General features: G+C 43.3%; 1 long non-coding RNA gene across 1 annotated transcript in view; it reads right to left on the reverse strand.

Annotated features, from left to right (window-relative positions):
* Positions 1-6,300: 6,300 nt before the first annotated feature.
* Positions 6,301-18,654, reverse strand: part of LOC310766664 — a 67,796-nt gene continuing 55,442 nt past the window's right edge. Inside the window, exon 2 of the long non-coding RNA XR_014550323.1 lies at positions 6,301-6,478. This is a non-coding gene — a long non-coding RNA (uncharacterized lncRNA). The remainder of the gene's footprint in view (positions 6,479-18,654) is intronic.

Below are 18,654 nucleotides of genomic sequence, written 5' to 3' on the forward strand. Positions count from 1 at the left end.
ATCTTTAAAAATACCTATTACAGAGGGCAAACCCCACCAAATTCAGTGGGATTTACTTCTGAATAAGCAAACTTAGGGGTTCATCCCTACACCATTAAGATGCTACAGCCTTTTGCATTCTTTCTCCCTCAGACTCACATGGGTAACCTGGAATGCGCCAACTTATTATTGAAGTATTATAAAATATCCTCAGATTCAAAATAGTCTCAATAATAATTTAATTAACAATAAAGCAAAATGGTTGACTGCCCACTAACACCTTTAACTGCTTAACACAACCAGAATAGTATATCTCTCTGCTTCCTCCAATTTGAGATGTTTTGTACTCTGGACAGGACAGGGACACACATGCAAGTTCTGCCTCCAAAGTCAATAGGTGGCTGCTTAGAATTTAAGCTTAAATCTTTGCATGATTAGCGCAAAGTATGAAGTGAGTATTTAAGTGAGTGTGATTTGGCATGCTTAGAAACCTCTCTGCAAGCAATAACCCTGGCTTAGAGTTATTTAGGGTATAGGATCACAAGCAGAGCTTCTGAGTATCTTAAAAACATGAACACCTGAACATAGGTAATGGTAAAGGCCAATTTGTCTGTCTTTTATTGGGAGTCAGAAAGGTTATTCTTCCCCTCCTAATCAGTCGTAACACATGATGTAATGAGACTTTGACTTGTATTGATTTACAACATGGATGGGGAACCTCCAGATGTTGTTGAATATCAACTCACATTTGCCTCAGCAACATGCCCAAAGGTCAGGGATGATGGGAACTGCAGTCCAACATCATCTGTAGGGTCACAGGTTTCTCATTGTTGACTTATAAGAATGAGATAGAAGTATTATGTGAACTAAACTATGAAATTAAGGACAAATTAGAGGGCTCAAAATTGCATTAATCTGTTGTAGATTCAGATTGTGTGCTCTGGATGACCTGGTTTATTGAATATCCATCCAGATATTATGGCACAAAGCATACACAGAGGTTAGGCTTTGACATGTCTCCATTGAACATTTGTTCTGAATTGTTTGTGGTCTGTTTATGCATCAATGAGCACTCATCCCAGTTTGATTGTGGTGTGTTTCTATGTCTTCTTTTAGGGCTGACAGGCAGGCAGGATCACCCACAGGCCGGCTTGAAGACTTGAGACTCAATGTGAAGTCAGCTTTTTTATTCAGAAAAGGAAAACACAGCAGAGTTCACCTAGGCTCAACTGCCCTAGTTGAATATGCTGCTGGAACTGTCATCGGGCTCCTCCTTCTAGTCCCCTGCCTCTGGACCCCTCCCAAGCAGATGTAAACTATGGCAAGGAGGAGGGACCCCCGTCTGGGCTGGGCTGGCCTGTTGCTCAGAAACGTGCAAAGCTCTTCATGATCTTGGTGTCATTGGGGAGAGGAGCTCACTGTAAACTAACTGGCCAGTTGCTGTGAAACTGAGGCAGCAGCTGGCTCCTCTCTGTCAGAGTCTGCACTCAAACCGAGACCCTTGGCACCCCACTGTGTCCTGGAACAGCTTCCTTCTTCTAACTCCCTAGAATCATAGAATCATAGAATCATAGAGTTGGAAGAGACCACAAGGGCCATCGAGTCCAACCCCCTGCCAAGCAGGAAACACCATCAGAGCACTCCTGACATATGGTTGTCAAGCCTCTGCTTAAAGACCTCCAAAGAAGGAGACTCCACCACACTCCTTGGCAGCAAATTCCACTGTCGAACAGCTCTTACTGTCAGGAAGTTCTTCCTAATGTTTAGGTGGAATCTTCTTTCTTGTGGAACCATTGCTCCGTGTCCGCTTCTCTGGAGCAGCAGAAAACAACCTTTCTCCCTCCTCTATGTGGCATCCTTTTATATATTTGAACATGGCTATCATATCACCCCTTAACCTCCTCTTCTCCAGGCTAAACATGCCCAGCTCCCTTAGCCGTTCCTCATAAGGCATCGTTTCCAGGCCTTTGACCATTTTGGTTGCCCTCCTCTGGACACGTTCCAGTTTGTCAGTGTCCTTCTTGAACTGTGGTGCCCAGAACTGGACACAGTACTCCAGGTGAGGTCTGACCAGAGCAGAATACAGTGGCACTATTACTTCCCTTGATCTAGATGCTATACTCCTATTGATGCAGCCCAGAATTGCATTGGCTTTTTTAGCTGCCGCGGGTTCACTCAAGCCTCCTACTTCTATCACCTCCTAACCTCCTCCTCAGTGTCCCACCACCAATATCCTCGATCTAAGTCTTCTTCCTCTGTGTCATCCCGGGGCTGGTTCCTCCCACCATTCTTCGTCATCCAGCCAGTCCTGACATCTTCATGTTAATCATACATTCACCCCCACAATTTTCAGCACATTTCCCCATGTTTTGCTTCACAATAAGTCATTTTTTAAATAAAAAAGTGGATTTGTTGCATCAGGAAGACAGAGTGCTTTAACCCACTTTTACAAATCTAAATTTATGGTACGCACTTGAATTCCTCCTGAAATATAGTCTGAGAGCACCCTAAATTTCCTCAAGCATGTTAAACATGACAGACTAACTCCACCTGCAAAAGAAAGGGAACAATATGATTGGGCACTTTAGGAAAGAGGATGCTGGGTTATATAGGCGTCTGGTCTGTTCTGGAGCTGTGTGCACAAGACCTCTCAAAATTCCCCACCAATTTTTCCATAGGGTTGGATGAGGAATATAGCAAATGTGTCTTGTGGGTGGGGATCACTATTAGTACTAGCAATAGCACTCTCTTTCTTTTTTCCTAAAGCTCTCCTTTTGTGGGGATGCATCTGTGTTGGCAGCCTGGTCTGCATTTTGCATCCTCCACAATGCTCTAGGCATTGCCTTGGCAGCTTGTGCGCGTGCACACACACACACACATTTGGGTGGAGAATATGGAGAGAAAATTCTGTGGAATGGCTCTCCTTTTTTAAGAGGAAGAGAAAGGGGAAATTTCAGAATTTTTATGAGAAAAACGTCGTCTGAGAAATATCAGCTCGGGTCTGGTCTGATCCACCAGGGCTCTTCTTATGTTCTTAAAATACTGCTGACACCATTTGAATTGTTCCTGATGTGCCTCAGAGATGCAAATACAGCTGCAGCACAAGCTACAGAGTCAAGAGTGTCTGGCAGTCCATAAAATCTATTTTCACCCCACAGATCACCTGCTTATTCTGTGAACATAGAGCCACCTCATGACACCTTTCAGGTGACCCCTGTGTTGTGCTGCAAGAACAAACACTGATTGAGGTGGATCCTTGTTCAGTTTTCACTGTTTGCTTGGCCCCCGGCAGGTGAGTCACTCAATGTTCCCCTTCATGGCTGGCTGCAATGCTGAAGGCATCGCAGGATTTTGTGACCTTATGCAGAAGGTGCTGAGCTGAAAGCACCCACCCCTGCCTCCTTTAGCACTTTGGTTGCTTCCAGTTGCCAACGCTTTATTCAGTGTGCTTCTAGAAAATGGTGTGGCATAGTTATCAGTCTTTTGAAATGACTCCTGGGAGAAAAATGCATTTTAAAAATAGTTCCATGTTCCACTGAACATGTACCACTTGAGAAACAGACTAGTATCAACACCTGCCCCTCGACAATCAGTTGTTCTCTATTTTCTTCCTCCTGTGCTAGTTACTTCTCACCTCCTTAATCAAATTGGCATAAATAGGTCAGGAATCCTATGCGTGGGTTTTATTCGGTAACACCTCTTTATCTGTTAATATGTCCCCAATCCTACCCAATCTTTTTTTACTTTTCCAAGCATCCTGCTCTCATCTCATAATCACTCTTGTTTGATGGTTGCCACTGTGACCCTGATTATAATGCTTCTCTGGTGAAAGCCATAAGAATACATTTGGTTTCGTTTCAAGCAAAATCACAGATTAAGTGAATTTAGGGGATCTGCTTTGAGTTGTCCAGATGGCCGAGTTCAGTGGTCTGTCCTGAGCACTATAGGACACAACGAGGAAAGCACAGCAATTGCTGCAGGGAGAGGCAGACACTTCCTGTTGTTAGTGTTCTCCAAGGGCATCTCTGCACTCCGTGTTAGAAGAGCCAGTCATGCTGGCTTCATAATATGCATTTGCCTGGTCCGATCTTTTTCAAATGTGCAAGATGCCCCAAACCTCCACAGTCTTCCTTCTCATTGCAGTGGCAGGGAGAAAGTCTTCTTCCCCTTCGTACCCCAGGCAGTCTTCCTTCTCTCAATGGTGGTGGTGGCATCAGGACACCACCAAAGGGGGGAAATAATTTCTCATCATCACCTTCTCCAACACCATGCTGTCACCACTGAGAGCAGGAAGCCTGCAAGTTCAGGTCCTGCTGCAGCTTCTTGTCTTCCTCTTCCCAGTGTGGGCAATGAGGTGGGCCTTTCCACAACCTCTCCTAATAAGCAGAACCTAGCCTCTCTCCTCCTTCTCCCATGCTAAATTATCATCAGGGTAGGATGTTTGTTGTTTTGCTGCCCCTCTATCCTGCTGCCTGGGGCATATGCTCCCTCTTGCCCTGTCAGGCCATGGTATTCCCTCCTCACCCTGAAAGTCCCTCTTGGGGTATTTATTGATAATGCCCATGTCAATACCCACCCCCTTGGCATAATCAGCTGCACAGTCCGGAGCAATTGCCCTGTATTTGGGTGAAATCTTCAGCCCTTTGGATCTCTTGCTGTCCTTCATTTAAATGCCATTAAATCTGACATCATCTTAGTTATAAAACTCCATTTTGGGGCAACTGACTCATCTAGGAGAGAAAAGAGGTTTTTCTCCATTTAAAAAAATGCTATTATCTTCCCTGATTGCTCTGAGGGTGCCAAGTGGCATTTGGTTTAATTTGATTGTAATATGAAGCAGCCAACTGGGTCTCACTTCTTCTTCTTCTAACTCCCTCTCTGTGCATATTATCTCCCTACCACGAAACAGGTATGTGATTTCTTCTTTCTCATCCACAGTAAGACATGGTGGTTTTATATAACCACAAATATCAATGCAAGTGTGGAAATAGGGCTCTTAGTATGTGAGGAGCCACCAGCCCAGCAGTCTAGCCTGTTGTCTCCTTCTCCCATTCCCACCTCAACACCCCACCCGACATATAACAAGATGATGGAGTGTTCTGCAGCAAGTCTCTTTTGTGAGCTAATCCATTTCATGGTGCATTCCCCTCTGCAAATGACTAATTTTAGTGGCCACAATCTGGTACTCACACAAAATAAAATGAGAGAGAGAGAGAGAGAGAGAGAGAGAGAGAGAGAGGGAGGGTTCCAGGGATTGATTAGTTGATCTTGCTGCTGGCAGGCTTGACTTATACTGTTGCTCTGCGTGTATTCACAGCATCAGGCAGAGCTTCAGCTGTTCCAGCTTTGTTTCTCCCTCTCCTCTCCATTCCCTTTACCCTGAAGCATCAGCACTGATTGCAACGGCTGATTGACTTGGCCAGCAGTGTGAAATATAAAATAACAAAATCTACAGTCTGGCTAGTTGTGTGGTGTCAGGGAACTGCCATCGGAACTAGAGGAGGAGGAGGCGAGGCTCCACAGCGATGCTGGAGAGGGGCCAAGCAGGGAGAGAGGCAGGTCTCCTGTTGGGGAAGAAAATCAGCGCAACACCAGGGATAGAGGGGGGCCAATGGGGGAAGCAGAGAGCAGGCTCCGGGACTCTTCACTGGACACCAGCGGGGAGAGCACAGGTCCTCCGCTACCCACGCCCTCCCTGCGCAGAAGACTTCCGCGCAGGGAGAGTAGGAGGAGACTGGGCGTCAAACAACTTTTATGTTGGAAAAGGTTTAAGAAACGCCCACTGACGGATCCTGCCAGCGACTGAACAGCCACGGAGTGGATGGCTGTCCAGCGAGAAATGGTTTAACCAGCCAACCTAGCCCAGAGCGGCGGCAACTTACGCACAAGCAACCCCTAAAGCCATCACATGTGGATAACAGGCAGCAGCACCAGCCATCTCTCCTGCCTGTGGCTGTGTCAGCTGAGCCATCCGCACACTCCATTTTGTGTGTGTGCATGTTTGTACGTGAGTGCTTGTGTTGTAAATTTACAGGGAAGTCAGGATTGGGACCCAGCAGGCCTGGTAATTTGCTAGCGTTCCTGTTGGGCTAGCAGAATAGGGGTAAAATAAAAAAAGCACATTGACCCAATTTCTTGAACTAAATATACAGTACTAGCAGTGACAATGAAAGCTGCTCAAGTGTTTGCTCTGTGAATGATTTCCCCTCTGTTTCAAATTGGGCAGTAGAGGACAATGTATTGTAAATGAGCAACTGAAGAACATTGTATGAGCCTTCCATTAGGTGTAATGGGGCTTGTTCACCAGACTCCCACAGAGTATCACATTTCCAGATTTTATTATTAGTATCTTCAGGGGGGGGAATCTTTTTCTGTCCTCTTGTTATTTCATTACTGAGCTTTCCCATCCATGGTCAATTCTTGAAGAACATGTGAGGTCTCTGCAGACTGGAGGCAGGCAAATGTTTTCCCCATCTTGACATCAATATCGGGAAAGGTCCTAGAACAGAAAATTAAATGGTTGGTTACAAGCTTAGTGGATCAAGGGAATGATGTGGATATAGTTATCATGATTTCAATACGACTTTGACAGAGTCCCCCATAATAGTATTTCAGAGGAGCAGGTAAGATGTGGGCTGGATGAAGTAACTGTTAGGTGGATTTGTAGCTGGTTGATGGACCAAACCCAAGAGTACTCACTAATGGTTCCTCATCAACCTGGAAAAAAGTGACAAGTGGGGTGCTGCAGGGTTCTGTTGTGGACCCATTGTTGTTCAATGTCTTTATAAATGACTTGGGTGAAGGAATTGAGGAGATGTTCATCAGATTTGCAGATGGCATCAAACTGAGAGGGGTAGTTAGTGCTGCAGAAGACAGAATTGGGATTCAAGATGACCTTAACATGTTGGAGAACTGGGCCCAAACTAACAAAATGAATTTCAATAGGGACAAATGTAAGGTTCTTCACTTACTGTACACAGGAAGAAACAGCAACACAAGGATAAGATGTAGAATGCCTGGCTTGCCAGTAGTACGTGTTGAGAGAATCTAGGGGTCTCAGTAGACCACAAACTTAGTATCAGTTAAGTGGGATGCAGCAACCAAAAAAATAACAACCACACAAAACACTGTATGAACCTGGCTTTGGCTGTCAGCCTCCTCCTCTGCCTCAGCGTTGCCTTTATAGAACTAAACTTGGAGGAAGATGAGAACTAATCCAGAATTAGTTGGCTCCACACTTGCTGCATCTGCTATTGACCTCCCTACCTTCCGCCATTACAGTTGCTGTGAGCATCCTTTTCCCTTGCTCCTTTGTGAAGTCAACTTCCAAGGCCATCTGCCTCACCACTGTGGGTGGGAGAGAATGCTGGAAGAGACAGAACTTTGATATGATTCAAAACTTTGATATGATTTCTTGCTTTATTGGATGTCTGAATTGAATTGCTGAGAAGTGAGGGCATGCAGTTAGACCAGCCTTCCCTTACCTGTGGTCCTCCACATGCTGTTGAACTCCATCTCCCATCATGGCTGACTTTTGTCTATGGTGGCTGGGACTCTTGGGAGCATTTAGAGGGCACCAGATTGGGGAATGCCGGTTTAGGCAAGGTAAAGTTTGCAATGGATATTTTCTGGGGAAAGCTTATCAGTTTTTATTTAATATAAACATATATGATACACATTGTTGTTATGTTATTATTATTTTTAATAGAATGTCTCATTAATTCAGCTTGTCTTATGAATCTACAAGAGTAGACCTGTATGAAAGACACCAGATGGCTGAAATAAATTGTTAAGGGAAATCAATAACTCGGCTCGTGACACATCAATACTTGGGAGGAGATGCATTCTGAATTACAGACTGAAGGGACTATTAAAAAATGTCACCTGATCCCAATTTGAAATAACATTTCAATGCTGCTGTTATTTAGCAAGAAACGTACTAATTGTCAAGAGTCTTTTTTTCTCTCTCTCTTTAAGTATTTGATATTTTCCCCTAAGAAATTTAACGTCATCCTTAACCTGTGACACTCTCAGTATTTGCTGGGCTACATTTTCCATCCCCCCTGGCCATTAAGCTGGGTAGTGCTCATGAGAGTGGAGTCCAACAATGCCTAGAGGGTCACAGCTTCCCCACCCTTGACGTGGCCTGAGTAGAATGAAGAAGTACTGTGGTAACTGTCCTCCTCACGCTGATCAGGACATATCAGTGAGGTGGCTGCTTGGGAAGGTATGAGATGGAAGAGTTGGTGGGGAAGGCATCTCCCTTTCAAACGACAAACAGAAATAAGTGGGGCACGGAGTTAGGGTTGCCATATTTCAAACAGTGAAATTCAAGTCAGAAAAGTTGTTGATCCAAAATCTACACTTCCAACATGGGTTGCCATACGTTCAGATTTTCTTGGACATTACAGCGATTTCCGCCCGGACATTGCTTCCGACTGCAGCATTCCGGATATGTCGAGGAAATTTGGGACATATGGCAACCCTAAAGTGCTCAGTGGTGGAACTTGGGGTCTCACATTTCAGCAGCTCCTTGTGTGATGCCAGATTTTGGCACACCCAACCCCCACTTCTTGCTTTCGATTCTACATCATAGTTGTGGCACCCCCGGGGCTCCACGCCAGTGCAACCAAACCAGTTGTGCTTTCTCCCCTAAATCCGCCTCTGAAGTACTATAGTTGATTGAACACCTAGGCCCAGGATTCAAGCCACTACACCCTTTGGCTATGAAGTAAAAGTCCATACCTGACACACTTGTCTCACTGCCACCACACACAGGTGCATTCTTTTAGAATTTGTGGCATATAATATCTTGTATCATTTGGCCCTAAGTCTAAATGCTGGCATTGCATGCATAACCTTTCCCTAGCTTATCATAAACAAATAAGATAGCACTTATTTTCTTTTCTTTTATAACCGTGCAAACACTCCCCTGGATGCTTTTAAATTAAAAATGTGCTACAGATTTTTTTTTCCAGCCATTCGTTCAGTGTGTGAGAGTAAAAGAAACTCTTCCTGAAATATCTTTTCTCCATACTGTATTTGGGGAGGGAGAATTGCCCTCACTATACTTAACCATCCAAAGTGGCCAAGGGATTCCGCCACCACCTTGGTTTCAAAACTTTAAACCAAAGCGCCACACAACTCATGTGCAAGGCTCTCATCACAGCTTCCCAGCTGGAAGGAGCACTTTGGGAATGATAAGAATGTAAGAACATAATGCCCATTTGTCCAGCATCCTGTTCTCACAGTGGTCAACCAGATTCCTGTGGAAAGTTCACAAGCAAAACCTGAGCACAACAGTCCTCTCCCCAGCTGTGATTCCCAGAAACGGTTTCTGAGAGTGGAGAGAGAACATTGCCACCATGCCTGGTAGCCATACTTAGCCTTATCCTCCTCAAATCTGATTAATCCTCTTTTCAAGGCTTCCAGGTTGGTGATTACCACTTCCTCTTCTGGGAGGAAACTCCACAGTTTAACTATGCACTGTGTGAGGAAGTACTTTCTTTTGCCTACTCTAAATCTTCCAATATTCAGCTCCATTGGATGCCCCCAAGTCCTAGTATGAAAGAGGGACAGATACGTCTCTCAGTCTACTTTCTCTGTGTACCATACGTAATTGTATACACTTCTTTCATGTCCCCTCTTTCTCGCGTTTTCTCTAAACAAAAAAGCCCCAATACCCGGTCATATCGCATCATGTTGCTCTTCACAAAGTTTGGTCAGCAGGAAACAGTGCAATATTTACCCCACAGGCTTCCTTCCAGTCATACTTCCTCATGAGACTCAATAGGGAAGCAGCAACATCCCTCAGCACTTGTGAAAAAATTCTCTCCGCCCACCTTGAGAAACAGCAGGAAATTGTCACGACTTTGTTTTGGTTTCTGGCAGGGGGGTTTTTTGGGGGGGATGCGTGGCGGGGCAGTGCTTTTTACCCAATTGTATTTTAAATGGGCTTTCTGAAATCCACTTATATTTTAATTAATACCTGCAAATGAAAAAGGGACAGGTGCCAAGGATTCCACACCCCCCCATGCTCTGAGGGCAAATTCTCAGGATCATTGCAGCATGTGCATCTACCACCATTAGTTGAATTCCACCTCTGGCCTGCTACTGCCAGCTACTGCTCACACAGGTAGCCTGATTCAAAACATTTTACTTTCACGAGTCATTAAGCTCAATGAGACTTATTTGTGGGCAAATGTGAACAAATATTGAGGACTTGGCATGGTTCCACAAGGTACTCCAAAAAACCTGGAACCAGTGAAAAGGGTGGTGGATGATAAATGCTGATGCCTGCTAAAGACACTTGGGAGTAGATTTTCTCATGGCTGCTGTTGGCTGATTGAGGTGACAAGTCTAGCAGTATCTTTCCCTGAAGAGCTTTGTTTCATGCTGAGCTTGTGGATGGTTTTGGATAATTTGTCTTTCAGTTCCACTTTGGCAAAGCGAAAACGATGGCGAAACTCTGGCCAGTTTAGGGTTGGTGGAAGCCAACAGCAGGTTCCTTGGGGGCTTCTTGTCTGGCTGCCAGAATCCAAGCTTGCAAGATGTTTCTAGGATGCTGGGTTTTGTGCTTTCTGGTTCTGGTGTCCGATACATTTGATGAAGCTGATTGTTCAAGGACCACCTGCTGGTTCTGTTACAGCCACCACCTGTTCACGGGCTTCTCCCTTTCCTCCCATCTGTATAACTCTGACTGAGGAACTATAACCAAGACTTCCAACACATTCGAAGCCAAACTTGATAGCACAGCAGAGTCAAATGATGCCAAGAATATGACTGGCTTCATTTTCTTGTAAACACCCCCCCCCACACACACACACACCGCTCCATAGTTTCAGACGTGGACTTGATATATATTCTGGAAAGCATACCCTATCGAGAAAGATATTTCTGGCAAGAAATTCTCACATAAAACTTATTTTATATATAGCCAGAAGAATACTGGGAAAATGCAAGTCATGGCTCATGTTTTTAAATGAGTTTGCTCCAGTCATGTTCCCACCCCTTTCTCAATTTGTATTTGCCTCCCTGAATATTCATGCCAACCAATTTGGGTGCTATGTAACGTTTATGAAAAGTGGGCTTCAGAAGCACAGTCTGAATATTTTGTGCCAGCCAGGTTGAGTTAATGCATCGAGTTAGGAAATGGAAAGGGTGTCATGTGGCATGCCTGATCTCAAGCAACAGTTCCAAATGCAATGGGGAATATCAAATTTACATCGGGAACCATTTGTTGTCCAACCACAGGGCTGTACAGAACTACAGAAAACATTGGAGTAACAAAAGGGCGTGAATAATTTCTGACCAGCTTTATTTACTAGCTGTTCTTTTTGTAGAGGGGGAAACCGAGTAAATGTTACAATTCATGCTCAAAATTCTGTATCGTCTCATGAAGGAATGAATCACACTGAAGACATGGACCAGAGTTCTTACATGCAGTAACAGCTTATAGATATCAAAAAGGAGGCCCACATTTGCAGTTACAAATGCTTTCAATTCCTTTACAGTGCTGAATGCTTCCAATTTTATACTTCCTTACTGACATTTTGAAAACGCATGCTTGGGCAATGCCAGGAAAAAGGCGAATGCAAACAAATGCATCTTTGTGATGTTGGAGGGGTCACATATGAGCGCAAGGCATGTGAACTGCAAGAATGACATATCTCATACATCCAATGCCTTTCTAACATAATAAAGACACACATTTATAGCCATTTCCCTGCATGCATTTCCCAAAGTTAGGAGACCTAATGCTGTAAGCATCTCACCCCTGTAGAGCTCTTAATGGGAGATGTCCTTGATATATGCATGCTATTGACATTAAGAAAACAGTTTGTAAAAGCTCTCTCACACAATGGCTACTGCTGGAACAGTCTTTAATTTTTCCCCTTTTTTTACTGTTTGAATAACAATACACTTTCGTTCATGAGTATTAAAAGAAAATGTGGGCTGCGTTGCAAAGGTAGCAACTCTTAACTGTGCACAAAACTAGTAACCGATGATATCATTCACAGTGCAGGGAAGAGTTATTTAATGTACCAGTCTCAATGGGCAGTGGTTTCCTTGAAGACTAGTTTGTCAGGAAGGGGGTGGCCAAAACTGCTTCACATCTTACTTTATATTCAGTCTTGAGAGGGTCATCTACCATAATCAGACACTAGTTTATAGCTGATGGCAGTCAACAGAGACTGAGCTGAACCTTTGCTCTCTTTTAATAATCAACTTGCATACCAATTTGAAATATCTCACTGGAACCAGTCCAGGTTAAGAACTGTTAAGTCTCACTGCAATCCTGATAATACTTTCTGGGAAATCAGCCATTCTGAACTCAATGGGATTTGCTTCTAAGTAAACATATTTACTGTTGGGCTGTAGAAGAGCTTGTACAAAGCTTACACAAGGGCTGAATTGTGCCCTTAGCTTTTGTGTACGGAAATGATGAATGACAGAATTGTTGAGCTGAACTTGGAAAGTTGCTGACGGCCATCCCACCCAGCTCCTTCCACTGAGGCAGACAGAGGCTGAATACCACTGTAAAGGAAAAGCATTCACCCGACAAGTGAGTGCACTTGATAGAGTAATAGCTGGGAGAGACTTGAATGCTCCGTGTGTATGGAAGGTCAAACTAGATGATCTCAACATTCCTTTGAGACCTCAGAATCAATGAATTGTTGGTATGACGATAAGGTGAAAGCTGGTTAGCAACCTTTCCGACTCTGTTCAACAGATAACACATAAGCATCTGCTGGAAAGGGCACAAGAGGAGCAGGCAGAAAAGATTAAACTTTGGGTCAAAGTGGAAGATTCCCATAAGGTTTCGTCTCTACAGGAAGTAGAAGGTCAAGTGGCAGAACCCTGGGAAAATAACTGTCAAGAATCCTGCCTTTAATATGCCCAGGGAGTTTGTGGCACATACTTTTTATTTCCTCAAAGTTGAGAAAAGTCATCTTTCCTGAATCAGGCAATTGTGTTAGGAAAATGAGTCCAGCGTGACAAAAAAATGACAGTGGTGCACTAGAAATCATTCCTCATTAAGGTTTCTTTTCGATATCAACCTAAGGACTACCAGGTTGAGGGATGTATTCTATCCTGAGCAGGCAACATAACCTAGTTTAATTCTATCTTCACCACCTACCCAGGGAATCCTGGTTATGCCTACTCAGAGTCAAACCTTGCTGATTCCACTGAACTGTGATAGAGGACAGTAACATTGCCTATGAAGCTTTGTGGTTTTGTACAGATCTGAATCTGTGATGCCGCCATCCAATTTCAGCAAAACACAACAGTGGGCCTTGGTGCTCAACGCTGCTTCCCGCATGAGCATGGGCTGCTCTATAATGACTCTGTGGAGTCGACATCCTGCCAAAACATGCACAACACTGGAGACAGCTATGAACCGGATTTAGGTTTCTCCTGGAATTCCATTATGAATAATCTATTACGTATTATTTTAATAATTTAGTATGTGTTGTTCATGCCTTAAATGTGTATCCTGTACTTCTTACAATCAGAAATACAATGCAGACTGAAATAATAATAGTAATAATAATAATAGTAATAATAATAACAACAACCCACCCTTTGCCACAAGATCCCGGAGTAGCTCTCAGCAATGTAAAATACAATGTTAAAAACTTCAAAGCAAATTAAAATCATAACTGGAGTGAGTATTGAAAATATACATCTCAAGGCCAAGGTATAAAAATAGACACGAACAGTGTCACTTTCTGGTTGGTGTGGTGGAACTTGTAATTCCAGTCTCCTCGTTGGTAAGAAATGATGTTCTCTTGAGCTGCTAGAGCACCTTTCCTTTCTCTTGCTCAGGGTATATCTAGTAGACCTTTGTGGGCAGCAGCGGAGGAAGCCGTTCCAGCACCTAGGGCGGCGTGCCCAGGGCCGGCGTGCACCGCCCATAGGGGTGGGGCGCACTGTGGGGCCTCTGGAGTCTGCCTGCCTCCTCCCACTCAGCTGCCCTACAGTTGGGGGGGAGACAGTGGGTGGACCGTTTGCACAGCACAGAGCCTGCGCACACCAAAGCCAGGAGAGACGCATAGCCCTGGCATGCTGCAGGCATGTGAGTGCCACCCAGCATTTTGTCATGTCCCCTCAGTGCTGACACCTGGGACGGACCGCACCCACTGCACCCCCCTTCCTCCACACCTGCACAGGGGACGGAGGAGGTAGCAGTGGTGAAAATGGTAGCAGATACTACGACTGCACTGCTCTATCCCTTGCAACATCTTGACAGTTAATCTAATATTCCTTTTCTGAGTTCAAACTGACAGGGTGGAAACTGTGATACTTTTGTAGCGGCTCATACAAAAACCAAACACAAACAAGAGATCAGGGCACATGGAGAGGATCTGGAGCAGAACACCTTCAATAGGGTAGTATAACAAGTGACTATGATACAAAAAGAATACAGTCAAATGCCGATTGATTCGTTTTCATGCACCACAGGCTCAGAAAACACACATTGCTGATGTTGGATGCCAATAACTGGCAGCAAAAGAATAGTAAGAACGATGACATGAGGCTCAACAAGAAACTGGTAAGGTGGTCAGTGTCCATGAATGGAGAGGCAGCTTGTTAACCATAGTGCTGCATGCAGCAGCAGCAGTTAAGAGGGTAGGCAATGACAGTTGCATTTTGAGGTCTGCATTTACAGCAGGCAACCTACTGAGTGACAAAAGGTCCACTGTATTATATCTTTATTTTTATTTCTTTATCAAGTTTTTAAATTAATTTTCACATTTAAACATTTTCATCATATGCACCATAACAAACAAATACAATTAAAAAAATAGAGAATAAAACATTTTGACACCTTATTAAATCCATATTTTGGAATTACTCAGATCCCTTGACTTCCCTCCATTCCCTCCCCTGTTTCTTTTATCTTATCTTGTATTGTAAAGGTAAAGGGACCCCTGACAGTTAAGTCCAGTCGTGACAGACACTGGGGTTGTGGCGCTCATCTCGCTTTACAGGCTGAGGGAGTCGGCGTTTGTCCGAGACAGCTTCCAGGTCATGTGGCCAGCATGACTAAGCCACTTCTGGCGAACCAGAGCAGCGCACGGAAACGCCATTTACCTTCCCGCTGGAGCGGTACCTATTTATCTACCTGCACTTTATAGCACTTTCGAACTGCTAGGTTGGCAGGAGCAGGGACCAAACAACTGGAGCTCACCCCGTTGCAGGGATTCGAACTGCCAACCTTCTGATTGGCAAGCTCTAGGCTCTGTGGTTTAGACCACAACACCACCCATCTTGTATTGTACATGTCTATAATTTCCCTAGCCTTAATTATTTCCAATTTTGAACATTGTCCTTAGTATTACAAGTGGGTTTTTTTTTTAAAAAAAACCTGCTATTGTATTGTATTAACTTCTTTACAATGCTTTTGTATACATGCAATAAACATTTTCCATCATATATATATATATATATATATATATATATATATATATATATATATTGTTGTCTTCTTGAGTTCTTAGTCTTCCAGTTAATTTAGCCATTTCAGCATATTCCATTAATTTAATTTACCAATCTTCTTTAGTTGGGACTTATTCTTCTTTCCAGTGTTGGGCTATCAACGTCCGTGTGGCTGTTGTTGTGTACGTAAACAGATTTTTGTATTCTTTCGGTATATCCATTCCAGTTATACCTATTACCTATTACTATATTATTTCTTTAGGCACGTACACCACCTGTTAGAGACAAAATGGCACATGCCCAAATTGTCACCAGAAGGTAAAGCAGAAGAAATCTTTGAAACTGCAGCCAAGTATGGTGAAAAACACATTGTAGCCTGCAAGCTAAAAGTAATATGTGGTCAGTAGACACACTCTGGATGTGAGTCTGAGAAGCTATGGGTTTAATGTGTCCCCAAAGCACTCACAAAACAACCCCCCACCCATATTTTCAAATGGTATACTAAATTCTCCAAGCAAGCAATAGCACTCAAACAGCATTCTATCATACTGGGGTTGGGTGGTAGCTGTGGTTTTGTTTGTTTCTTTGGCTATTGCAATGGGAAACTATTATCAAATTTCTAGTGCACAGCAACTCAATTAGGAGTTTATATCTTCCTCACTCTTTTTGTCCCACCCTCACTTTTTGTAATTGCCGCATCACTAATGTTAGTCGGTATCTCCCAACAGAATTTATTGAATTTATATAAATTGCTTCTAACAACGTTTATGATTTTCTTTGTGTATTATTGTATTATCTGTGCATTCTTAAGCATAGCTTATGCAGAATATATTTCATGAGGAAATGTATAAAATACTTGTATACTGTAATTTCATTTTTTTAAAAAAAGTTTACAATAATTATGTATACAATAAAACCCTCATATAACTAAAAACATAGATCACTGGCTAACTGCACTGAATTAAGCTACAAAGGTACAATGTGCTAGGCATGATTATCAATGCAAAACATCTGAAGGCAGCCCTGTTTAGGGAAGCTTTTGATGTTTAACAGACCACTGTATTTTAATATTTTGTTGGAAGCCACCCAGAGTGGCTGGGGAAAACCAGCCAGATGGGTGGGGTATAAATAAAAATTATTATTGTTGTTGTTATTATTATTATTATTATTATTATTATTATTATTATTAATCGGGTTTCCTCCCAATGGCTAGTACTGTGGACAAACGCCAGCTCCCTTGGCCTGAAGGGAGATGAGCATTGCAACCCCATAGTCGCCTTTGACTGAACTTAATGGTCCAGGGGTCCTTTACCTTTACCTTTATGAAAGGAGTGCACTGTATTTCCACTTTTGCCTACCAAATGAACTATTAAAAATGAAACAATATAAAGTAAGAAACAAAAATGGGGACAAGTGTCTTCTTCAGATCGTTGTTAACTTTCATCTCTTCTGGTGTCTTCAGAATTTCTCTTTACCTAATTTTTAGCTTCCTCTGCATTGGACTGCTCGTGTTTACACTCATTTAGGCAAGTCGTTTACCTCCTGTTCTACATACCAGTTGACAGATGTATCTTTTTCATTTCAGATGCTGTTTAAGCCTTGGGCACTGCTTACTGGAGAGATTTATTCAGCTCTGGGATCCAACTACTGGAAAAGTACTTTGTATTCAATATTTGCCACTTGTTCCGTACATCAAGTTTCCACACACCCTTAAGCTTGCAGAGGCACAGCAGAGCTACTGTGAGCTTTGTTTGTATTTTAGCTGATTTTGAATTTTGCATGCAGATCTGCAGAATGGATTCTGCCGTATTTCATTAGGCTTTCAAGTGCTTCTGCCATAGCAACACGAATCACCTATAGAGAGTTTGCATACATCCAATCTCACTCTTAAACACTGGTATTATGCACTTTATTCTCCCCCGCTTTATTTCCTCCCTGGCTTTGCAGACTGTTAGCAGCAAAGAAGTAGTGAAATGTTTGCTGTATCTTCCATTCTCTGGCACCGCCGCCACCTGCCCCAGCTCTGTTAAATTATTGATTCATGAGACCCATTCATTCAGACACCAGTAAAAGCATTGTAAGACGAACCCCTTTTTCTAGTCTTTTGGCTGAGCTAAATAAGCTTGCGAACAAACTGGCCCACGCTTTATACAGCTTCCACTGAATTCTGAAGAGCAACCTCTTTACCCTGGCTTTTAACATTTGTGGGGTACATTTTTAGGACCCATCTTAGTCTTGTGATTGAAAATTGTTTTAAACTGTTTTATTGTTGTAATCTGCCCTGGGGCGTTAGGGTAAAGGATGAGTAACATTGATACTAATAATACTAATATTGGACTAATAATCCTGAATGCACAGTTAGCATATAAACTCAGGGAGAAACCAGAATTGTCCTGTAATTTGTGTATGTCTTTCTTCCAATATCAGTGCTCGGTGGCTGTGAGTTTGCATGGAAGAATGGTGATGGAGACAGGTGCTTTCTCCCTCTGGTCATTTCCCTGTCCAAAATCATCTGAAAGCTGCTTTTGTGTTCTGTTTTTTGCCTCAGGCCAACTACAGCATCTTGGAGGACACTTTTGAGGGGGGAAACAACTATAGGAGAAAAGTCTGTACAGCCTCTTCTCTATTCTTCTGCTCACCTTTGCATTCTGCCAATACTGCCTTTGAATGTTGGAAGAAGAAAATATATGGTACTTAAATGGCATGTCTATTTTATTACGTCCACAGTTGGTTAATGAGAGGTAACCGGCTATCACATCTTATTTCTCTGTGTAAGCTGCACTGACAATCAATAAAGATGGGTTGCTGGGAGGTGACACAGAAGCAGATGTGCTCCATGTAGACCCGGTGATGAAACGGAGTGGTGCAGCACTCAGAATGTTAGGCTAAGACCTGGCAGGCTGGAGTTCTAGTCCCCATTCAGCCATGACCTCACTGGGTGAACTTTGGCCAGCCACTCTCTCTCATCCTAACCCACCTCATGGGGTTGTTATGAGGATAAAATGAGTAGAGAGAGAACCATGTGACCACTTTGAGCTACTTGGAGGGAAAGGTGGGAATACTGAGGGTGATGCTCCTGGAATATATTTTTGTTCCCATTGGTAACTATGTTGTACATTGGACATGTGACATAGAAGATATGTGATGGGACCTTCCGATATTAAAAGCATCAGTGGGGAAGGAAATCCAGTTGGCTCTGGAGAGTGATGCTAGGAAAGAGTGTGTGTAAGT

This window comes from Podarcis filfolensis (assembly GCF_964270895.1).
Source record: "Podarcis filfolensis genome assembly, chromosome: 7".
NCBI lineage: Eukaryota > Metazoa > Chordata > Lepidosauria > Squamata > Lacertidae > Podarcis > Podarcis filfolensis.